Source organism: Mustelus asterias, unplaced genomic scaffold (assembly GCF_964213995.1).
Source record: "Mustelus asterias unplaced genomic scaffold, sMusAst1.hap1.1 HAP1_SCAFFOLD_98, whole genome shotgun sequence".
Taxonomy (NCBI): Eukaryota; Metazoa; Chordata; class Chondrichthyes; order Carcharhiniformes; family Triakidae; genus Mustelus; species Mustelus asterias.
The window spans coordinates 528,436-554,678 of record NW_027590146.1 but is presented as its reverse complement, the minus strand read 5'-3'; the positions used below and the strand labels follow the sequence as shown (position 1 = coordinate 554,678).

At 41.8% G+C, this 26,243-nt stretch overlaps 1 pseudogene; it reads right to left on the bottom strand.

The window, feature by feature from the left end:
- Window positions 1-10,025: 10,025 nt before the first annotated feature.
- Window positions 10,026-10,227, bottom strand: LOC144484303 (U2 spliceosomal RNA; annotated as a pseudogene).
- Window positions 10,228-26,243: the final 16,016 nt, after the last annotated feature.

Sequence of the window (26,243 nt, the reverse complement as noted above, 5' to 3'; positions counted from 1 at the left end):
ACTGTCATGTGGGGCCTTGGCAAACACAAATTGTGACCCATAGGACATACTTGGCAGATATCTTCCTTCACAATAGTCTTGAATGCATTGCTATGAACAATAGATTGAAATGCATCATCCATGTACTCCTGCAGTAGGTTTTGATGTGTCACTATGAAAAAAACGATTTGCATAGAAAACAGGAATGTTCATCTGCAGTAGAATTGTATGCGTTATTATGGATAACATCTAAACATGGAACACAGAGATCTTCTTCCAAAGGACAAAGGAATTTTATATTGTGAAAAAAAATCTTCTGAATATAACACCTGCAGGCCCTTCTAAAATGCAGCTAAGAATGCAATTGTGGACAATAATGTAGACGGATGCATAAATATATATCCAACTGTGCTCCAGATGGTCGTGTAATTGTGAACAATAAATTGCAATGGAAGGCGCACATGTTCTCATACACGGTGTTATGGAGAAAAAAGTACCGAAGATGTTCTTCGTTCGTATGGCTGGTTGCTTTATTGTGAACAATGGAGAGGAATTTAAAAACGCACCAATTTTCAGTTGTTCCAATGCAACTTATTCTGAACAATATAATGTAATATGACACGGAACGATTTTGCATATTAAAGCTGGAGGTGAAACTATGAGAAAAATAAAGTATCGAATGGAAACGGAAAGCTTATTCTATACTACTGACAGATCTCTTATTCTGAACAATCAGGGCTTAGAAGGTAATGTAACATTAAGGCAAAACACTGCAAATCCTGGAACCGGAAACAAATGCTGGAAAATGCTGGAAAATCTCAGCAGATCTGATAGCATCCGTGGAGCGAGAATAGAACTGACGTTTCGAGTCTAAATGGCACTTCATCAGCTCTGACGAAGGATCATCGAGACTCCAAACGTTGCCTCTATTCTCTCTCGACAGATGCTGTTCAGACCTGCTGAGATTTTCCAGAATATTTCCGCCTTGGTTTGAGAATGTGCAATGTAACATAAAGACATTCTTTCATAGTGTTGATTGACCTGAGTAAATTAGAATCATGAAGAACAGTGGTGTGCTCTACTACACGGAGCTGAATAAGCTTTAGTGAGAAAAAATCAATCCAGGCAAATAACGGCAGGGGAGGTGAATCTTTCTGAACACAATTTAATTCAACAACTAAAGAATGAATAAGCACAAAACAAGTTCCAACAGGAAGCTTACTCAAAGCTGCTGGAATGGTTGACAGATATCGCATTTAGACAACAGTCAATGACACTGCAATGTTCTGTAAAATTGATTCAGAAACAAGCCCAGTCAGTGGACTTGTGCAGCTCACATCAATGCATTGCTGGGTACACCCGATGAACCCTGCCCACAAAGTCAAACTGTTTGGTTCACCTCAGTTCATTTGATCAATGCTTCCGACGCATCATCATTTTCTGTCCCGAAAGCTATCTCGCTGCATTACTTGGTGGCCGACAGCTAGCAACCTTCCAACATTGCCGTTCTCCTCTCCATCTCCATGTATGTTTCGGAATATCTGGAATGGACCCCGGTCCAGCATGTGGGCCTCTGTTTGCCAAAACTGATGTGGACAGCCATGTGCCAAGGAAGTTTTTGTTTCTGTGGATTTGGGTGTTATAGCACAGAAAATAGACTTCCAGGAGGAGGGGGGATGGGGCGGGGGGGGCGGGGGGGGGGGTGGAAATAATTCCAGGATTGAATTGGATGCGTATTTGATGGGAAAATTCATGAAACGCCAGTGAAGGACCAATAATGAAAGGCTAGAAACCTAAGAATGGCATCATTAAAATGGGAGTGTTGTCTGGCCAGCGACCAATATAGGTCCACGTTGAATCTATGGTGAATTTGAATTGCAGCAACAGTTTTTGCTGCTTTGAATTGTGGACGTCTGTAACTGCAGCGGAGTGGATGGTTCAGTGAAAAAAAACACAGCAGGTTTGATGATAAAGGCAAATACAAGTGATAAAGATGAACATAAATTAGACAATGGAAAGCTGGATGCAGAGTCTTACCAGTGACACCTACGGTAGCCAGGATGGGGTCGCAAAAACATTGTATAATCTTCAGTGTGAAATCGATCCGATCAGCAATTGTTATCCAAAAATCGTCTGCGGTAATAGCTTCAAACCAGAAGGATAAAGCCCTTTCCATCGATATCAGACTTCTACCTATTGCTGTCAGATTCTGATCCACTGTTGTTACATTCCAATCGATCATTCCCAGATTCCAGTCCATTATTGTAACATTTGAATCGATTCTTCTTCGTTGTTGATCCATTACTGTAACACGGCAAACTATGGATCTCCTTTAAAGATCACTCCTTTCCCACAGCCTTTCTCACAAGCCGTTCACTGTTGGTGCCTCGGCTGCAACTCCCGCTCACACTACGATATAGCACGTGGAAAGTTGTTCCTTATTAATAGAACAGGGTAACACACCATGCTATCAGGTTCCATGGAGACTGGCGATAACTTAATTCACTGAACCAATATATACAGTTAACCCCTTTGAACGCAACTTAACTCACAAGAAAATTGAAAGTTGCTTGATCTGAATGCATGGTTAATATGGAGGAACGAATGACGCATATGGCGAAGGGAATGAAGAGAATCTTTCAAATATCTGATTATATTGGCTGTCTCAAAAGCTCCAATCTGATTATAATAAACATAGACAATTATTCATGGAAAGACACACCAACCAGATTATTGCCTTTGAATTAATGTGACAAATATTCGGACCACAGTCCAGGAGAACATTATTTATTGTGTGGAAATCAACTGAATTAAGCCACACAAACAGCACAGATAAGATAGAATGAAATTATTTCTTCAAGACGTAACGAGTTTTCTCAAGCAGTATCGGATATGATCGATGAAAACTTTTGCTGTTTGCATTAAGAACATGAATGGATTGTGATCATTTCCACTTTGTAGTCTTACAATAGGAAATTAAACAAATGAATTGTATCGTCTGTACTCTTGAATATAACATTCCATCTACCACTGCTTCCCTTCAAATTCCCGACCACCACGACGACTGTCAGGATGCTCTTAACTCCCTCCCTTGCACTCGCGCTTTCCTCTCCCTGACCGTTTGGCATATCAGAAACTGCAAATGGCGTAATTGCCCTCCAAGATGACGTTGCTGACATTTCCCTTCACCTGACATGTGGAAATATCTTCTGATTGGCTTCCAGGTCAATGAACCTGAGCTTTTGCTCCTTCACCGCAGGAAGGTATTGTAGATCCGTATGGCGATCAGCAGCTCCCACGTTCTGCAACTGCAACCTATAGCTTGCCCTGGAAATCCTAATATATTAGTTAAATATAGATTAGAGTTACACAACAATTAAATAGTCACAATAAGAATAGATCTTAATCTTCTAAAATCAAACTCGGGACGCAGCGACACTCAATATTCTTCCTGATTTGCTTCTTAATGGATTTGATTGCATCAACTTAGCTGTTATGTTGGTGTACATTTGACTCGGCATCAATGACCATGTTTTTACTGCCCACTCCCAAATTCCTTGAGAATGTCAGGAGTTTGGAGGTCAAACACATTTCGGGACTTTCCTTTTTGATGCAGTTGATTCGTGTAAACTGGGGATTCTCACCTAATCATCGTACTCAATGGAAACTGCAGGACAAAAACAGTATATTTTGACAACATGTAAATATTGGTGAATGCTTTAATTTTATTCTGCACGTGGAATTGTGATACTTGATCCTGCGATATCCATCCCATTTGTTCATTTGGAAAGATTGACGCCGTCCATTTCTGTTAGTCCACAGCTCTGCGTAGACAGCGCACATTCAATTTTCAGAATAAACATTTTATGACAGCTGCTTCAAGACATATTATGAAACAAAGAACAGCGATTAGTATCATTTCTGTATTCTAATACAACCACAAGCTGAACCAACATTCACTAATTGGTACCATGTTTCACCCAGGACATAAAGGCATAGATTCATAGAGGTTAACAGCATGGAAACAGGCCCTTCGCCCCAACTTGTCCATGCCACCTTTTTTTTAAACCCCTAAGCTAATCTCCCGCATTTGGCCCATACCCATCTCTACCCATCGTACCAATGAAACTATCTAAATGCTTTTTGAAAGACAAAATTGTACCCACCTCTACATTGGCGTTCTCCTCTCCATCTCCGTGTATGTTTCGGACCCCGGTGCAGCATGTGGGTCTCTGTTTGCCAGAACTGATGCGGACAGCCATGTGCCAAGGAAGTTTTTGTTTCTGTGGATTTGGGTGTTATAGCACAGAAAATAGACTTCCAGGAGGAGGGGGGGGGGGGGGGGGGAATAATTCCAGGATTGAATTGGATGCGCATTTGATGGGAAAATAAAGGCATATAAAGACACAAACTCAATTTACAAACTAATGGTTGGAATGCGAGTCTTAACAGGTAATCAAGTCTTAAAGGTAGAGACAATGTGAGTGGAGAGAGCGTTAAGCACAGGTTAAAGAGATGTGTATTGTCTCCAGCATGGACAGTTAGTGAGATTTTGCAAGCCCAGGCAAGTCGTGGGGGTTACAGATAGTGTGACATGAACCCAAGATCCCGGTTGAGGCCATCTGCATGTGTGCGGAACTTGGCTATCAGTCTCTGCTCAGCGACTCTGCGTTGTCGTGTGTCGTGAAGGCTGCCTTGGAGAACGCTTACCCGAAGATCAGAGGCCGAATGCCCGTGACCGCTGAAGTGTTCCCCAACCGGAAGAGAACACTCCTGCCTGGTGATTGTCGAGCGGTGTTCATTCATCCGTTGTCGTAGCGTCTGCATGGTCTCCCCAATGTACCATGCCCCGGGACATCCTTTCCTGCAGCGGATCAGGTAGACAACGTTGGCCGAGTTGCAAGTGTATGTACCATGTACCTGGTGGATGGTGTTCTCACGTGAGATGATGGCATTCGACACGTCTTGCACAGGTTGCTGTGGCAGGGTTGTGTGGTGTTGTGTTTACTGTTCTCCTGAAGGCTGCGTAGTTTGCTGCGGACAATGGTCTGTTTGAGGTTGTTTGAAGGCAAGACGTGGGGGTGTGGGGAGATGTTCGTCTTCATCAATGACATGTTGAAGGCTCCGGAGAAGATGTCGTAGCTTCTTCACTCCAGGGAAGTAGTGGGCGACGATACACGGTGCACACACTTGCAACTCGGCCAACGTTGTCTACCTGATCCGCTGCAGGAAAGGATGTCCCGAGGCATGGTACATTGGGGAGACCATGCAGACGCCACGACAACGGATCCACATCATAAACGCTCGAGGCCAGCAGTGGTTTTCCCTCCACCCCGAGGTCTGCTGGAATTTACACATCTGGGAACTCAGAGTTTCAATTGTATCCAAAACACTAATTTCTGAGCTGCGAAAGCACATGAGCATTCTTATTTTCTGTGCTGCACCTGGGGCAATATCCATTGTTATCAGGAGACATGTTGTGTTCGAACAGTGTATTCAGATGTTATGTTTTATAAAACATCATGGGTGTTTTTTTCTTGTTTGTAATTTGTAAAAAAATATTGCTAATTTTCAATCTATCTACTACTTTTTGATAAAAGCTCCATAGTGGGTCATTTGAATCATACCTGAAGTGAAATATCCCATGCTTCCCTTGGCCAAATTCAAATTGCAAAACCTATGATGCAGGCTGACATCATAAAGTACCTTGGACATTCTGCCCTGGATTCTAACATTCACTGAGCGGTTAGACTGTGGAATTCGTCCCCTCTCCGAAAGCACTGGGGGCTGGGTCACTGAATTTATTCAACGCTGAGGTTTCCTGTCGACAACAGAGACAACCGTTGTGGAGGACAGATAGGGCAGTGAAGTTGGGGCGATAAACAAATCTGCCAAGTCCATGTTGAATGGCGGAACAGGCTCTTAGGGCGCAGGGGCATATCCCTGCTTCTATCCCATGCTCCTATGATTCGGCGTGTTCGTTTTTCCCCTTAACAGCTCGATACCCGGATTACATGATTCAATCAATCCTGAAGAAGGAATTAGGTTCGTGAAGCATCGCTGACTCAAATCTAATAACGGAGCTTTGCTTATGTGCGCGGAATTGGGGAGGCGTTGGAGAGAGCTCAAGGGACAAAGTGAGTTGCAGAGGTCAGAGCTTTGAAATATTGGCCAGGAAAAATAATGAGGAACCAGATTCGAGTTCAAAAATCGGGTTGAAGCCCAGGAAATGAAGATTTTGCTTTTCCTGTGAAACATTTGCCAGTGCTCACACTCGTGCAAATTCCTGACCGGATGTTCAGGTGCGAAATTATCCCCACCCTGTTGAATACTAAATTTAGCACAATGATTCTGGAGTTGCACGTTCCCTGAACCGAACTATATTCCCGCCTGATTATTAACCAGCGAATTTCGGATTTAGAGCAAGTTGTTAGAGCAATTAAATGCAAACAAATAACAGGCCAGGTGCCCTTGGGATTTATGTGTTTACGTCAGTTCAATTCAGAGAGCGGCGCGATTGCACGGGCCGAGGTTAGCATTGTTTTACTGTAAGTAGCATCACATTGTCAATCCATTGTCGAACAGTTTTCAGATATATCGGGGCAGCAGCTTTTTGTTAATGCTCGTCAGCTGACTGTCTGTGAATTGCTGATTAAAAGCCTTCACTAAAATGGGCAGAAAGTTGGGGATCGGGTTATTGAGTAACAAACTCTTGCTGCTTTACAGCACAGAAAGAGGCCGTTTGGCCCATCTTGTCTCTGCCGGCCATCAAGCACCTATTTATTCTTTTTTCACTTTCCAGCAATTGACCTGTAGCCACCTCTGCTATGGCGTTTCAATCGTTCGTCTAAATGCCGAAATGTTGAGAGTTCCCCCGCCTCATCCACCCTTTCATGCAGTGAGTTTCCAGATTACCATCACCCTCTGGATGAAAACAGTTCTTCTCAAATCCCCCCTCAAGTTCCTTCTCCTTTTGTAAAATATTTCCTCTATTTTTATTGAACCCTCTACGAGGGGAAACATTTCATCCTATCTACCCAAACTATATCCCTCCATCTGGGCTAATATGTTTCCTCAGGATCATATCAATAACTTCTTCAATCAACAATGCAACTCCACCATCTCTTCCTCTGGCGTTCCTTCCTAAACACCGACTACAACTCAATGCTTATTTCCCATTCTTGGACACCTCCGAGCATTGAGTCTGCAATATGAAATATATCATCTATCCGCATAGCTAATTCTTCCATGATGTTTGGGATGCTCGGCGCGTTCAGGTACAACACCTTAAGGTAAGCATTTTAACTTTTCTTGACCCGTTCCTACAATTTTTACTGAGCCCTTACCTGTCTCTGGCTCTTGATTTATCTGCCTCTCACTGTTATTATTCCTGCTGTATTTTCCACTTGTTCATGCTGACCCAACCTCTGAATAGTCACATAGGTTCCCATCTCCCTGCCAAATTGATTTAAAGCCTGGCCAATGACTCTATCAAATACCTTCCAAGGACAGCAGTCGCAGTCCTGCCCCGATGTAATTCATGTCTTTATCTAAAATGATCAGAGGGTAAAATTCAATTGAAAATGAACTTGTGTGTAATTTATAAGGAGCTCATTATGAGAAAGTATGGCATGGAGGGATTATGATTTCATCATAACTTCTTGTGGGTCAGAAAATAATGTCTGACATTCGGGGCACCCGAACTACTGAGTCATCTGAAGATGTCCTCACCTGGGCCCAGAGGTGCTCGGATGAGCATTCCAGGCTAATATCCCGGGATGTTCAATTTTGATTTATTCCCTCTCAAGTCTCTGGTGGATTTGCGCTCTGCTGGGATAGACATTGAGTAAGTTCATTCCAAAACGTGTAGGCGGCAGACAAGAATAATAACAAAATATTGAAATTAACTACTTGCAATATTACTGTTCAGAGCTAAGGCTTAACAAACAGAAATATCGCATGTAACGAAATAGGGACCATCTCCAGGGCATTCCAATCATTACTCTACTGTTAGTTGGTAAAATAATTTATGAAGGAAACTGCACATATTCAAGACTGCATAACTGAGGTAATATGATAGAAACGTGATACCGAGATAAATCGAGCCAAGATGCAAATACATTCCGTTTATGGAGATAGAATTGTAGCAAAATAGAATGAAAAATCTAATGGTTAAAAGCAAAGGTTTTTAAAAAAAAAGTATTTCAACATATTTCCTCCCTTCTGATGTTTGAACCCAATAAAGGACCAATACTCTTTGCACATTGCTCTCTCTGGACGTTTATAACCAAATAATAAAGACATTATATAGTGAGTAATAAAATAAGGAAAACATCAAATCTAACAACTGCATACTGTTTCTCTGTGGGGCTGAAAGTGCCGGGGGAGGTATCACTGTCAACAGGCACGCAAAATGACTGATTTTGTTTAATTTGATCAGTGAATTATCAGAATAAGTTAATATTAATGAAAATATGAGTGATTCAGACCCAGCACTAAATTAGGGAAAAATGTGATGAGGAATTGTACTGAGCAGGCTCAAGTTCATGTTTATGACTCTGCTGTGTGGCAACCATTATCAAATTTTACCGTAGCGACATTGTGAAATATTTGACTTTCTGGTGCAGTCGTTATTCCTTGCCATTTGAAGTCCTCTGTGAAATTGGATAAGAAGTTTCTGAATCCTGTCACCAACTGAAACAGATTCACTGTAGTTAATGCTGAAAATGTCCGTTATTTTGAACATCGCTTAAATTTAGTGATTGAAAGCAAGTATGTTTCAAAACGAGAGTTTAGTTTTTCCTATCATCTGCCGTCTGAACCCAATAAATGTCCATTGTTCTTTGAACCTTGTTCTCTCTAGAGTTGCCTCATTAAATAATAGATAAGTCATACAGTGGATAATAACATCTAACAACTGCTGACTATTTATCTGTGGGTCTTAAAGATTCTGTGGAAAATACTCTCTGTTATTCAGGCACACAGAACGAATGACTTCGTTTAAATGGATTCCGGATTTATTGAAATGATTCAATAAGATTATACTGTTTAATTCAGACCCAGCTGGCATTAAGAGAAAGGTGTGGTGAGGAGTTGCACTGATCAGGCTGAAGGGCGTATTTATGACTGTGTGTAACTGATCTTTACCCAGGGTGTGTTTGATAAACGGTTGAATCCAATATACTAATTTGTTCAAACTTTCTGGAACCCCGGAGCGGGAACGGCTGCTCAAGGTAAGAGCCCAGAATATTGTGACCACCTTTACATTGTTTTAATGTAGGGAATCTGAACAATCTCGAGTTTTGGTGCAGTAGTTCCATAGATTCATAGGTTAGAAAGTTCAAGGAGGTCAGTGTGCCTGTGTTAGCTCTCCGTAAGAATAATCCAGCCAGTCCCTCTGTCCCCTATTTGTCCATGTACCCCCTCATCCTTTCCTTCAATACTTCTTCGTTCCTGTTTAAACAAGGTGAAATGGGATATAAACGCTTCCCAATCCTTCTAGCAATGATAACAGTTTATCTGTAGTTAATATTAAACTGTTCAGTGTTTGTAACATCTCGCGAAACCTTCTGTCGACCCCTCTTTTACATGTGCTGACAGTAATCATGCAACTGAGTTCCTTTATCTATGGATGATTTTCCTATTTTTTTTCTTTATTATCTGTGAACCTCACAGCTTCACTCAAGTGCGTGTCTTTTATTCGAGGCAATATTCCTACTTCAAGCCGAAACAAAGTTTCATAAATTTTCATCGTAACCTCCTAGGTCTGAGCATGTCAAGTCTGACATGCAGTGTGGAGCCTCACATCCTAACTGTGAGGTATCCAAAGATGCCCCTACAACAGGCCAGAGGTCCTTTAGTCAGGGTTGCACGACATTGCCCGAGAAGTTCAATTCTGAGGGCTCCCATCTTTTTTTAAAAATTCATATTTTTCCAATTCAATCAAATCAAGTCCAATTCAGAGACTCAACAAGTTGAGACATTTCCGATCCAGGCTGGCAATCAGGGCAAGCGACCAAACCACCCTGTCCTGGGCCTGATCTACATGAGCCAAGCTGATTGGGGGAGGGAAAGCAATTCCTCCTCCAAGACTTGAGCTCATTTCCATCTTAGCCAAAAGGCCGAGATACCGCTTTTAAAAATTGCTTCATATGAAACATATGAAGCTTCAATGTAACCTAATGACCGCAACCAAATGCTGCATCTGCATAACTACACTTGATCTTAGCCAAAAGGCCGAGAAGCGATCCAACTCTCCTGCGATAATACTGCCACTCCCTCTGGCGGATCTGTTCTCTCATGTGACACACACTGAGTGATTCCATTCCAAAAAAAGAAACCAGCAGACAAAGCCAATTACCAAATATTGAGGCTGATTAGGTGCTATATTTCTGATCACATCTCAGGCTGTAAACAAAAAAAAAGCGCAGATAACCAACGGGAGACCATTCTAAGACATTCTCCTCATTAATCTACTGAAGCTGGGAGAATAATCTATGATGGAAAATGCACAAGTTCAGGACAGTGGAATATGATAGAAGCCTGGGTACCGAGATTAATGGATCAACAATATCAATAAATAGCATTTACACGGATAGAATTGCAGCAAAATGGAGTGAAAATCTAGCGATTGAAAGCACATATATTTCAGCGGTCGAGCTCAGTGTTTCCTCTCCCCTGGTGTCTGAACCCCATAAAGCAACCATGTTTGAACTTTGAACTTTGCTCTCTTTGAAAGTTTATAGTCCAATAATAAAGACGTTACACAGTAGGTAATAAAAAGAGAAAAAAAACATCACAGCCAATAAATGTAGACTGTTGCTCTGTGTGTCTAAAAGAGCAGGGGAAATGTAATCACTATCAACAGTCACACAAAATGAACACCCTTGTCAAAATTGATCAGTGAATAATCAGAATAATTCAATTAAAATGATACGCCATTTAATTCGGATCCAGCTCTAAATAAAATTACAATGTGTTACTGGTTTGTGCTGATCAGGCTGAAGGTCTTGTTTATGACTGTAATATGTAATTAATCTTTACCCAGGGTGTGTTCGATAATCTGCTGTAAGCACTACACTAATTTATCAGGACTCTCTGAAACCAGATTCAAGAACCGCAGCATAAGGTAAGAACCCAGAATATACTAACAACTATTACAGAGATTTAAGAAACATGAGCCTTTGTGGCATTTTACAGAGTGGTCCAGTAGATTTATTGAATGGTTAACAGCACTGAAGAACGTCAGCGAGCCTGTGCCGGACAGTGCAAGATCAATCCATCGAGCCCAAATATCCCGCCTTCCTTGTCACCCTGCTTCCTGCAAATCGATTTGTTTTCTTCGGAAGATATCGGCGAAATTGAGACAAAGATTTTCAATTCTTCCAGCAATAGTTACAGTTTCTCTTTACTTCGTCTAAACCGCTCAGAACTTTAAACATCTATTGAAAACATTTCTCAATGCTGTTCTCCATGTTGCTATGCTTACCAATGTAACTGAAGATCGCCATTTCTGCTACCATTTTTATCAACATTTTCTTCGCCTCTCTGAACCGGTTATGTTCTTTCTTTAGTACGTGTCCAATGTTCAACTCTTTCTTCCGGCTTAAGGCTGACCCAGTGTTTTAGGTTACCTTCATTCAATTCGGGCTCATACTTTTCGGGCTCTGAGATATCCGAATTGGGCAGAACCCAAAAAAAAAGATGCTGGGGACACCGCGGCCACGGCGCAGACTTCCCCCGGTAAAACTTGTGTGACAATTGCCCGAGAAGTTCAATCTTTTATTGAGCCATCGCCCTGTGATGGAACCACCAGATATTGTGATGTAAATTACGAACTTCCGATTGTTCAGACTGCCTTAAGTAGTCATCAATTAGACAAATTTAGAAGAATTAAATCCACTTCAAACTGAGATCTAACTATATTACTGAGGCATCTATCGATAATATGGTGATCGATAGATCGATAGATCCACAGACCACCCATCAATATCAAATAACCCAATAGGAACAACGGACTGCCTTCTTGAAACCCCCACCCTCCTATCTGACTACTCATTGGCAATACATGGCATCCTGTCTTACCACCATGACGCTCTATTTTATTCCACATGTAACTTCCGAACATTTTGACTGTCCCTTCGATCCCCTATTATGGTGTAATTCTCTTGCATATTCGTTGTCAGCACTGAAATCGCAATTATCGTAAATGTAATTATGGATCAGTTCAAAAGTCAATCTAATAATAGTGGTTGGGTTCATAGAAATGCTATAACTCCCCACCCCCTCCCCCTCTCCTCCATTGATCTGAGTGGAGCCATCTGACCCACCTCCCTCCCCCACTCCCCCACCGTTTTGAGTGGAGTCATATGACCCACCTCACGCCCCCCCCCCCCCCTCCACCCCCCAACGCCCTCCGTTCTGAGGCACAGAGATGCCAGACGCTCTGGACTTTCGCCTTCAGAAGCTGGAGCGCCCGCATCGGACTTTTGCTGGTCATGCCCGTTTTGTGCCGAATCTGGACGGGCGAACGTGGTGGTAAGCGTGAGATGCCGTTAAGTTGCGGTTTGCAGCCCGTTAAGTCAAGTTAAGTGCATACAAAAGCATTTAAATTGACGTCGCGCCCGTTTCGGGCGTGGTCGCGACGGCTGCCATTTTGTGCCCTTGGCAAAGGGGAACTGGCGCCGAGGCGGGCGTGAATCGCGCTCAGCGACTCACGCCCGACTTTACCAAGTTTCCGCGCCCGAAAACTGGCACAACCTGATGGTAAATCGTGCCCAAATATTAGGCGTGATTCATATTGATTCACAGAGTACATAAATACTGAGGAGCCTGGGAAGGTGAATTATGCAGCTGTGTCTAGCACTAGAACATGCTTGTTTTGTATCTAATCAGTTGAAACATCGGGAAGAAGGTACGATAAAAGCGCTTCGGAACTGGGAGATGTGCGAGTGAGAAACATTTGAGCCAGTATTGGATGGGAGGAAAGTGAGTTATCCGACAGTATTCAGAAAGCAGCAGCATTAGTATTCTTTTCTGAGTGGTCTGCAGAATTTCATAGTAGTACACATTTGTAATTTCTTGCTGTGCTTTCAATAAAATGAAATCAATGTAGAACCATCAAGGATATTTTGGAAAATAGCATGTCTGATAATACCTTATTTTTCTGCAAATCTGATGTCCAATGCCTTGTTCATTTCTCTCCTTCACTGCAACTTACGAAGAATCACGATTCTTGTTCGAGGAAATTGCAGTCTCTCAAAATGTGTTGCTTGCTACCCGGTAGCCGTGGAAGTAACGGATGTTCTTGTCATTGTCTTCAAAGGGATATTTAAGCAGATTCCACATCTTTATATTGGACAGTTTTGAAGGCTGCTGCACTCTTCCCCCGTCTGCCACATTCACTTTGCCCTTGTCCCTTCTGTCAAGTACTGTTCTGTCTGATTCACCATGTCTTTCACCTTTGATGAATTTGTGGCCATCTGTTGCAGCAAGCTGCAAAGTAAATATTCAACAGTAGAAACTGTGGCTGTGAGTTTAGGAACAGTGAGAGCATTGAGCTGTTTGTTCAACACTTTCGGGTGTTTTCAATTCACAGGACGACATAATTTCACAGGCAGGTTATGGTTTTGCCACTTTCACTCCAATTTCACTGTCTCCTTGGGTTTGACAATAGCTGAGCTCGTCAGTTACATTCTATAACCTTGTGTTCCAATTCTTCTAAGTATGTTTCATAATGTCTTCACCATCAAGCACATTTTAGCGAGCAGTAGAGCCCGCAGGAGACTCACAGCCGTGTGAAGGATCAATAGGACACAGAGAAGGAGAGTCGAAGTCAATCAGTCGTTTTACTATTTGCTCTATCAGGGAATTTCATTCTGTTATGGACAGTGATATTGAATTATTCCATATGGAAACGTATACATTATTTGGAGAATCGAATCCAAAGGTTACATAGATTTGGTTAAAATTGGGATCCACGCTGCAGCTCCTGATTTGCTGTACAAACACGTGCATTTATACAATGACACAAACGAAGTTCAGCGAGCTGTGGAAACGGCTGCCAACAGATCCCTTCCGTAAAATTCTGAAATCCATTCAATACTTAAGAGAGCAAGCAAATGTCAATTGCTATAAATTTCCTAAATATTTTCAACTTTAAATCGGGGCAGAACATTTTGAAATGGGGTCAGAGTACTTGGCAATTGTAGCATTGCTGGGAACAGGACTGCCATGTTTTGGGAGTACACCGTGTAGTGGGTGGGGTTTCTTTGTAACTATCAAAACAAACTGATCAGCTGTCACGGTGGCGCCCTACCGCAGGTGGGGCCGAAACGAAGTTTTGTTTGTGTCAATTTGCTGCCAAATGTAGTTAGGTAGTTATGATGGAAGGATTGCTAGAATTGTGGCAGAGTTGCGCTGTGAAAACAAACAGGTTGGTGGCAGCCGTTTGGACACTGCCTGCCTTTACAGAGTAGAGGAGGGAAAGGTTTCTGCATTTTTTTGACAAAGCACGGATGTGAACTGCATAATTTCACCAGTGAAGAGACGATGGAGACTGATAAGGGATGGCAGGTGGCAATATATAAACGGAGCGTCAACAGACAAACCAAGAGATTTAATTATAGAACTTAGAACATAGAACAGTACAGCACAGTAAAGGCCCTTCGGCCCACGATGTTGTGCCGAATCTTTTCTGAAACTAAGATCCAGCTATCCTACTCCCTATCATTCTATCATTCTTATAACGTGTCTACACGAATCTCTGCTCCTCTGTTAGCCTGATGAGTATTTTGCCACTTCAAATGCTCAACAGATGTGCAGTGATGAGACTGCATTTAAATTTCTGACCGATGATCATTGTGGCGACTTCTTCAATAATTATGCTGCAAGATGTACATTAGTGGGAGGCGGTGCAATGCTCAATTTATTAATTACCTTGAATGCAGTGGAATACTGATATGAAATGTGGATGCAATTTCCTCGAGATTTAATGTATTTGCTCCGCTACAATGAGGATACAACTGTGCTTCGTTTTCTCACAGTGTGCGGGCCTGGACGTTATGTAGTGAATCAGTCGGTTTCTTTGAAAGTTTGCACTGTAAATGATTGTGGATTTACATATATAAATTAATTGGCAGAGTAGTTACAGTTTCCACCTTTGTTCTCCTACATTTGGGCCATCCGTCGATCAAACGTCTTGAAACTGCAGGCATCCGAAATCGGAGGGGAAAGACTAGTTGAGCAGCGTTGAGCAGTTCATTCATCCAAGAAAGCAGAGAGATGTGGAAACAATTTTATCAGAAATTTGCAGTTGCAAGAACTTTGTCGGATTTTGCATACATTGTTGAGAGGAATGATTAATATGCAACACTGTAACATATTAAACCATAGCAGTGCAGTGCAGAAGGCGGCCATATGGCCCATCAAGCCTCAACTGACCACAAACCCAATGTCGACCTGATCCATGAAAAGCCTATTTATGTTTGCTAGTCCCCCTGACACTAAGGCGCAACTTAGCATGACCAACCAACGTAATCCGCAAAAATTTCGACTGAGGGAGGAAACCGGAGCACCCGGAGGAAACGCACGCAGACACGGGGAGGATGTGCAAACTCGACACAGACGGTCACCCGAGGTCGGAATTTAACTTGTGTCCCTGGCGCTGTGAGACAGCAGTGGTACCCACTGTACCACCACACCGCCCAAAAGGCAGGGTCTGAAACAAAAACATACTTGCTACACACATAAGTTAGCAGTAGATTCTTGTTTCCAGATTTTTTTTTACTGCATTCAAATTCCACCACCCGCCGTGACGGAATCCAAACCCGGGTCCCTAGAAAATTAGTTGAGTTTCAGTCTGGACAGTGTAGCAAGTTGACAGGGCGGCACGGTAGCACAGTGGTTAGCACTGCTGCTTCACAGCTCCAGGGTCCCGGGTTCGATTCCCGGCTCGGGTCACTGTCTGTGTGGAGTTTGCACATTCTCCTCGTGTCTGCGTGGGTTTCCTCCGGGTGCTCCGGTTTCCTCCCACAGTCCAAAGATGTGCGGGTTAGGTTGATTGGCCAGGTTAAAAATTGCCCCTTAGAGTCCTGAGATGCATAGGTTAGAGGGATTAGCGGGTAAAATATGTGGGGGTAGGGCCTGGGTGGGATTGTGGTCGGTGCAGACTCGATGGGCCGAATGGCCTCCTTCTGCACTGTAGGGTTTCTATGGTTTCTATGATACTTACAAAAAACAAACCTTTACAGAGCAGGTTTATTATTCCAAATTGTATTTATGTTTGTAGAATGCAACATTACAGTGACATAATCACGAACAGTTATTCTAAAGTCGTCCTTAACTGTACATTGCCGCATAGAACCGGGAAGTCATTCAGACATTTGCCCGACGCTGACATTTTTCATTCATTCATTGCACATGGGCGTATTGCTAATCCCTAGTTGCCCTGGCGAGGTGGGGAGGGGAGAGGGGGTTTGGTCTGGAGGACAGTTGAGGGTCAACCACATTGCTGTGAATCCGAAGTCACATTTAGGCCAGACCAGGTGAGGATGGCAGGTTTCGTTCTCTCACGGACATTAGTGAACCAGATGTTTTTCTTTCCCCGGCAGTAATTTCATGGTTAGCAGTAGATTCTTGTTTCCAGATTTTTTTTTACTGCATTCAAATTCCACCACCCGCCGTGACGGAATCCAAACCCGGGTCCCTAGAAAATTAGTTGAGTTTCAGTCTGGACAGTGTAGCAAGTTGACAGGAGGCTATCGCCCCCTCTTTTAAGATGCTTTGGTGTATTTCACTGCTGCTGTGTATATCCACTAGCACACGAAAGTGCTTTGTTGTACAACCAGTCGAATTTCCAATGTAATTATTACATTTGTCCCCAGGAGTTTTTGTGCTTTCCACAACAAGCGAGAATGTGAACTTTCTAGAAATTACATCCAAACTAATGGAGGGATTGAGAACAATAAAATGCATGTTCTTTAAAATGCAATGGAACAACTGTCTACAAATTTCATTTTCATGCAGCATGTCCCCTGTTTCTCAGAGCGGTGTTGCTCTGTGGGGGTTTCTCAGAACGGTGTTGCTCTGTGGGGAATTGGATTTTGAAAAGCTGGAATGTGTGCTACAACCAGTCTCTTCTTCCTGGAATGTGGGTTCCAGCTGGCTACTTTGTGCGAGGTGTTTTTTCTCCCTCATAATTACGCAATGATCTTGCTAATTAATAAGGAAAAATTGAACTTCTTTCTTTGTATAATTTATTGCTTGGATTTTGTCCCCATGGGAAACAATTGCATTCTTGCGAATCTTGTTATGCTCAAGTGCCGCAACTTGCCAGCTCACATCATGGTCTGTTGTTTCTAACTGAGCAAGATGCTGGGCCTTTAACATTTGCACCTCACTTGTGTTTCAATCTCTGCTGTCACAAAGGAAATGTTGACCCCCCTCTCTGAGAGCTAACACCTAACCACACAAAGATGGGTGCCTCGCTTACAAAGAATAAAGAGCAAAGCTATAATCTGTTAAAAGTGTGTGAGAAGGAGTGCGATCTGCTCATCAGCAGCTTTTAGTGGTTGAATCAAAATAACTAGCTTAGACGATCACTTTAACAACGAGTAACACTTTATTTATCTGACTAACAGTAAACAGGTTAACTAAACTATTTACAAACCGAATGAAATATCATTTTAATGAAATACTGTTCAGATAAAATGCAATTCCCCCTTATTTACAGAAAAATGACTATTTTTAGTAACTCTCAAAATACAACCAGGTTTTAACTTCTTCTGGAATCTTCTGTCTTTTTCTTTCTTCTGCCTGTAATCTTCTGGTTTCTTTTGGTACCTTTTCAATCCAGATGAGGCTGTGAGTTAAAATTCATTAGCTCTGACAGCTACACAGCTCTCTGACAGAGAGAACAATTACTGGATCTCTGGCTCTCTGGATCTGGGAGTTGTGCCTTATACCCTTGACGACACACCAACATCCCCACAATATGAATGGTTCTCAGGTTACCTAAACACTAAATTCAAAGTTCATAGGTTGCTGATATTCAAATGTCTAGTATAAATTGATTGGTTAAAATTCAAAAACAGCCTGTTGACTTGGCAACACCTGGCGTCTCGATACAATGTTTCAGTTTGTGTACTGCATATGCACCTGCACCTCTTTAAAAAAAACTCTAAGTCCAAAAATGGCACCTTTTTAGCAGACAATTTTACAAACACCGACTTCCCAACACCTTCCCCCGTAAAAAAAAGAATCATCATCATGAAAAGATGGCTTCATTTTTTCTCTGTTTCATACTCGCGATAAAGCATCGACAATAACATTTTCACTCCCCGCAACATGGTAAATCTCCACATTAAATGCTTGTAACATAAGACTGCAACGAAATAATCTGTCGTACCTATCCTTAAAACTTTCGGAAATATTGAAGGATAATGATCAGTATACACGATCATCTCTGATGCATTGTTTGCAACGTGACCATTAAAATGCTGTAAGGCCATTACTAAACTCAATAGTGCCTTTTCAACAGTGGAATATTATGTCTGGTGGATATTGCATTTTTGAAAAATAACCGATTAGCCTTTGAATTCCACAATCATCCTCCTGCAACAACATCACTCCAACTCCTACATCGCTGGTGTCGATGGTGACTTTAAATGGTTTCAAACATTTTGGTGTGACTGAAACAGGTGCGGTGGTTCACACTGCTTTGAAATTCTCAAATGTCTCCTGGCACTGTTCTATCCACCGAAATTTTGAGTTTTTTTTAACAAATCCCTCAACGGGGCCACTACGCTGCTAAAGTTTGGTTCGCATTTTCGGTAGAATCTACTCAATCCCCAAAATTGTAGCAAATCCTTTTTCATGATGGTCTTGGAAATTCCTCGATGGCCTTCATCTTCACGTTTCTCCATGTCATCTATCCATATCCAATATTGTGTCCTAAGGATGTCAGTTCTGCCTTCCCAAATTCGGTCTTTGCCCATTTTATGACAAACTCTGCCTTCTGTCATCTCTGGAAGAGCTCTGCCAAAAGCTCCACGTGATCTTTCCACGAAAGATCATAGATCTCTAAGTCATCTATGAAGGCAGCACATTTAGTCAAACATGCAACAACTCTGTTCATAACTCTTTGAAAAGTGGTTAGTCCATTTTTGATCCCAAAGAGCATTGCTTTAAATTGTTGTAGCCCACTTGGGGTTGCAAGAGCAGAAACTTATTTTGCTCACTCTGACAAATGTACTTGCCAAAACCGCGAAGTAAGTCCAACATTGTGATGTAATTAGCTTCTCCGACATTTTCTACAGAATCTTCCAGCCTTGGAATTGATTCTGAATCAGATTTAGTCACAGCATTGATCTTACGGATAATCTGCACAGAATCGTTGACTACCATCAGGTTTGGGAACCAACACGATCGGCGAACTACACTCGATTTGACTCGGCTCTATGATGTCATCCTGTAGCATCTCTTCCACTTCCTTCTGAACCTGATCTACTCTGAGAGGAATAAGTCGATAAGGGGTTTTTATCGGAACAGCATTCTCTACATCAACCTCATGTACTATTTCATTAGTCCTCCCCATTCTATTTCTACGTTGGTCCACATAGCACTGTAACACGTCTTTCAATTAAGTTCTTTCTTCATGAGACTGATAACTCACTACCCTATTCCATTCCTTAAGAACTTATTTATTATTTAATTTATTCTGAGTCACATCAAAATCCACATCATTTGGATTTGATTCCTCAATCTGAGTGGCAGTATCTAATACCTCCTTCTCCGGTCCCCTTTCCCTCTCATAAACGTGTTTCAGCATACTCACATGATATACACTGCACATTTTTCCCTATCTGGCATATTTACCAGATAGTTCACCTGATTTAACTTCTTCTCAATCTGCAAGGGACCATTATACGTTGCCTTGAAGGGATGTCCTACCACTGGCAATAACACAAATACTTTAACCCAACGGGCAAACGCACGAATTTTATTTTTCTTGTCTCTTCTTTTTTCATTGGTGCTGGGCCACCTTCAAATGTTGTCCAGGTACTTCACCCACTCTGTTTAACATTTCTCTTACCTCAAATATATAATCCAACTGTGAGATCTCTGCCTTCGGACCTGCCAGCTTTTCCTTCATTCATTGCAAAGTACCTCCTACTTCGTGTCTGAATATCAACGCAAATGGAGTAAACTGAGTCGATTCATTTTGCAGCATCTCTAATATCAAATAGAATTAAAGGAATACATTTATCCCAATCATTTGGGCAATCCAGGCAATAAGTCCTCAACATGCTCCATTTCAACTGTTCCCTGGGATTCAGCATGGTACGTACATGAGGTAGAGTGTCTGATGCCGATCCTATCCATGACCTCCTTAAATAATTTGGCAGTAAAATTGGAGGCATGGTCGGACTGAATCTTTCTGGGCATTCCACAATGGGTAAGTAAAGCAAGCAACTCCTCCACAGTCCTTTTTGCCTTAATATTCTGTAAAGAAATTGCCTCTGCAAACCTTGTGAACACATCCCTTACTGTTAGCAAATACTGGATCCCACTTTTGGTTTTAGGAAGAGACCTACACAATCAATTATAACCCGGGTAAAATATGTTTCAACCCAGGGAATTGGCGTCAAAGGCACTGGTTGTATCAGTGCCTGGGGCTTTGCTACCATCTGACATGAATCACTGGTACAGCAAAATTTAACCACATCTTTATGTAATCCAGGCCAATAACAATGCTTCTCTATCTTAGCCTGAGTCTTCCTAGGTGATCTCCTTCGGGTAATTTGTATGCTACCCACAATACGTCCCATCTGTATTCTACTGTCAACGCAATCTGGTGAACTTCCACCCATTTCTCATCTGCAGTAACCTTCTAAGTTCTCTATTTCTGCCTTAGTATTTTATCCTTAAGATAACAGCATTCTGGAGTGCACTCTAATTCCTTTTCTGTATAGGCTTCAGGGTATCAATCGTTTATCATCTCATCTTTCTGCGGTAACTCCATTAATTGCAAAGAACTAAACACGTCTGCCTGATCCTCTACCTGCTTAGGTGTTTCCTTTACCATCTCAACAAACAGAGTGTCAGTTACCTGGGCCTCAACTCCTTCATATTTCTCTTTTGTTCTCCCTCCCCGTATTAACCTATGGCTTTGGGATCTTATCACCACAGAGTCTGAACAAATTCCAGGGTATCTTTCTTTTAACTCCACATTTCCCTGGTTTTTTTCTGGCTTTTCCACAACAACGGGCATCACTCCCACCTGTGATCCATCTCTACCGTTTCCAAGAATAAACTGTCTTGTGTAGCTACGTTTTCCATCAGTCCCACGATCACTTCGCCAGTGTTGATTCGACTTTCTAGCCTTATCTTACACAGGGGGACACTACGCCTTTCACCGTTTATTCCACAGATTCCCACTCTCTTGGCCAATATTTCAGAAGCAGTGCAAATATTTTCACCTCTTACTATTAGAGACACAATAACTCACATACTTCTCAATATTTTAACTTATTTGCCTACTCCCCTGCTCGACCCGCGCAATATTTCCCCACTGAGGTGAAGTCATTGAAAAGATCAGGCACTACCTTACTCTGCAGCCCAAGCCTAGGTTGTGCACTGCCGTTCAGCACCTCGACGTTTCTCGAGGTTAACTTTACTATTTTAACTAATCCCACTGGTTGAGCATCTTTTACTGCATCCTTTTTTCCAGTGTCTTTCTTAAGCCACCACCACTGTGACATTTTGTGTTCCACCTTATCGCAGTGAAAACACCTGAGGTCTTAGACTTCTTTTCCAGCCTCTTGGGTTTCTTTTTTAACAGGTCATAAACCGTTCCCAATGTGATATACGTTTTGTTTTCAATTGAACTATCTTTCTTTCTAAATTTCTATCCCTCACGGAATGAAATTGCTGTCGGAAGCTGGATTTCAATTGATGCAATAATGTGAATTCTTCTGCCATCTCTGCAGTTCTCGCTGTTCCAACTTTCTGTTCTTCAACATGAGTTCTTATTACTTCTGGAATTGAATACTTAAACTCCTCCAGCAGAATAATAGCTCTAATAGACTCATATTTATTTTCTATCTTTAATACTCTCACCCATCTATCGAAGTTGCTCAGCTTAATTCTTTCACTCTCGAAAAGTTCTGAAATGTTTTCTTCCTCACATTTCTGAACTGTGGTCCATTTGCTTCTGGTAACAATTTGTAAGCACTCAAAACAGCCTTATTTAATTCTTCATACTTCCCTTACATCTCCTCTGACAGCGCTGCAAACACCTCAGTAGCCCTGCCTACCAACTTGGTCTGAATTAACATTACCCACACCTCCACTGGCCATTTCATCTCTGTAGCCAATTTCTCAAAGGAGATGAAAAAGTCTTCTGCGTCCTTCTGATCGAATTTTGGTAATGTTTGGACATATTTTTATACATCCCCATCAGGAGGTTGGCTACGCTGAGCTTGCTCACAATCACTTCCATCTTCTACTTTCACTTGTGTCGCTTGAAGTATTCCTGGCTTCGAATTCGAACTTCATCTTTTCCAACTCAAACTATCTTTCGCTTTCTTCTCCCTCTTTTTTCTGACTCCGGCCTTTTAAGATCACTTTCTAACTCCATTTGTCTCATTTCTAATTTATTGTTTCTCTGACTCCACTCTGAATGCTTGGCTATCTCAGTTGCAATTTTAGCTTTCCTATTATCCTTGGTTCAAGCAAAGTTTAGCCTGTTTGCCAATTCTACAGTGTCACCTTTTTCTGTCATTATAAACTTTCTTGGCAAATATGGAAAGCATCGCCAACTCCGAGAACCTCTTCAGCAATGTTAAGAGCCATTTCCCCGCTTTTTATTTAATCTGCTTGTTGTCTGTTATTAGTTCTTATACTTTTCACTTAAGGTTTATTTAAAGACCTGGGACTGTTCAAATCCCGGAGGAGCCACCAATCGGTAACAAGGGGTGGGGGGTTAATCTCTTCTCTGCGAAAAAGCACTCAACCACTCAAAGATAAGTAGTTCCCTTCATAATCTATTTAAGTGTGTGTGAGAAGAGATAATACCTGCACTTCAGCAACTTTTGGTGGTCAAATCTAAATGATTACCTGAGACTGTCTCTGGGAAGGAATATGTAACAATTTATTCATCTTACGAACAGTGAACACGTTAACTAAACTATTAACAAACCGAATAAAATATTATTATAAATGAATGTTGTTTAGATAAATACAGTTCCTATGTATGAACCAAATAAAAAGTTGAATTTCTAGTCACTCTCCAAATAAAATAAGGTGTTATTTTCCCGAATCTTCTGTCTCCTTTACCTTCTCTTTTCACTATCTTCTGTTGGTACCTTTACGATTCAGATGAGACTTTCTTTTAAGACATAAATGTGGCTCTTAGGTTGTTAGAGGAAGTTCCTTGCTGTGCTTCTTCCTCTCTCTCAAACTATGAAATGTGGCAGTTGCTGGCAGAGGCAGTGGCTGTCTGGACCTCTGGAGTTGGGAACTGTTTCTTCCATCCCTGATGACATACCAAAATCCTGACAATAAGATTGTTTTACATGTTATCAGAACATCAAATTCAAATCTGATACGCTGCAGCTATTCAAATGCCTAGTTTAATCTGATAGGGCAAACTTCAAAAACAACCTGCTGTCTTGGCAGCACCACTGCCCAGGCTCGTCATACAATGTTTCAGTCTGTGCACCTGCATCTTTTCACGACATAAAAATGCTACCTTTTCAAACAGAACCATGAAACTTTACAACTCTCAGCATTTTAGAAGTTTTTTTTCTAATTTTACAAACACTAACTTCACAACAATAGGAACACCGGAAATTAGGAACACATGACTTTGGAGCAGAAGTAGGCAAATTGAGCATTTGAGCCTGCTCTGCCATTCAGTCAGATCATGCCTGATCTCTCCATTGTCTCAAATCCAACTCCCCACCTTTTCCCAGATTCTTCTTTATTTCTTTATCAGAAGTATATCCATCTCCCTCATTAAGCGATTCAATGATTCAGACTCCACCGCGCTCTGTGGCAGCAACTTCCACAAATTCACCACCATCTGTGTGAATTAGTTCTTCCTCATTTCAGTTTTAAAGCTACCACCTCTCAACCTATACCTGTGACCTCTTGTTCTAGATTGCAGCATAAGAGGAAAGATTGGCTCAAAATTACTTCAGCAATCCCTTTGAAAATTTTATATACCTCGATCAGATTCCCCTTCCATCCTTCTGAACTCCAGAGAAAGCAAACCCAAACTGTTGAACCTCTCCTCACATGTCAACCCCTTCATACCCCCGGAATCAATCTAGTGAAAGTTCTCTGAACTGCTTCCAATGCCACCACATTTTTCCTCAAAGTTATCCATCCGGAATGAATAACACCGCAACCACAATTGAAATATTACCAAATAAGATCATTTCAGTATTATCCAATTGTACGGTATATATAGGCAATGTGGTGATTTTAAGTCAGACGTGAACCTGTGGTGGAATTATTCAATCGACTTCAGGAGGTGGGCTTGGCGGTAACCATAGCTAAGTGTGAGTTTGGAAAGGCCCAAGTTACATTCCTCGGCCAAACAATTGGACATGGACAAATCGCTCCACGGGATGTGAAAACAAAAGTTATTGGCGAGTTCCCAATGACGTCGACAAAAAGGAGAGTAATTACATTTCTGGCTCTGAATGGTTTTCATAGGAAGTTTGTGCCGAATTTTAGCATTGTGGTTTCTCCACTGACTAATTGCTGAAGAAGCGTACAAAACTTCAGTGGAGAGCGGAGTGTCAACAGACATTTGAAGGCCTGAAGGCTGTGTTAACAGGTGCCCCTCTGTTGACCACATGAAATTACACAGAACCATTTAAGGTGGCCATCGATGCGAGTGGTGTGGGTCTCGATGCCGTGCTATTACAAGAAGACGATGAAAACTCTTGGCTATCTTTTAAAAAAAAATGATCTTCAGAAGAAATATTCAACGAATGAGAAAAAGACCTTGGGTTTGGTGCTGGTTTTGCAAAAGTTTAACTTTTATGTTACCAGGAATTCATCTAAGACGATTTTGTATACTGCAATCCGTTGACGTTTTTGGAGAAATTTGAGAATAAAAATGCCAGATTGTTTCGATGGAGTCTATTATTGCAGCGATTAAATTTAAAAGTTATACATGAGCAAGGAAGAGACTATATGATTGTCTATGTTTGGTCACGAATGTGATAAATGATGTTGTGTTCGAATTTGGAAGACAAGGAATGAAATTGACTATATTACTGTTCTGTTTGCATGTTTTAACTTTGTAAAATTAATGCATATATTGCGAAGTAATCTTAGTGTGAAACTGAAAGGGCTTGAAAAACGAAACCATCTTGAATGCTGATGCTTCTTTTTTTATTCTGAAGGCGCTGCTGTGCCTTTAAGGAATGTGTTTTTAGGCATGTTCTCTGCAGCATGTCAGCAAGCCTTTGTTTTTGATATTGGCACCGAGCTGCCTGATTAGATGTCATTGTATTGCTGATAGAATGGTTTAAGTGGGGATTTGTTTATTTTTACTCTGGGCCTAATGCACTTTCTGGGAGCTTCCGACCATTTGAAGTATGGTGGGAAGATTGTTTGACATGCCAAAGTCAGGCGGTTCCTTCACAGAGGAATCCAATGATTCACTTTCAGTTTTATTTCGAAGTTATGTGGAATCCAGACATAAATGCAGTATTTCTGTGCCTCTACCCTTGTTGTTAGAAATTCTGCTCTACAGGAAGCAGTCTGCTTGCCTTCCTGGAGTAACAGCTTTGCTGGCTAAACGGTAGAGCACAGTAAGAAGTCTCACAACACCAGGTTAAAGGCCAACAGGTTTATTTGGTTGCACAAGCCCCAAGCTTTCGGAGCGCTGCCCCTTCATCAGGTGAGTGGGAGTTCTGTTCACAAACAGGGTATATAAAGACACAAACTCAATTTACAAAATAATGGTTGGAATGCGAGTCTTAACAGGTAATCAAGTCTTAAAGGTACAGACAATGTGTGTGGAGAGACGGTAAAGCACAGGTTAAAGGGATGTGTATTGTCTCCAGCATGGACAGTTAGTGAGATTTTGCAAGCCCAGGCAAGTCGTGGGGGTTACAGAGAGTGTGACATGAACCCAAGATCCCGGTTGAGGCCATCTGCATGTGTGCGGAACTTGGCTATCAGTCTCTGCTCAGCGACTCTGCGTTGCCGTGTGTCATGAAGGCCGCCTTGGAGAATGTTTA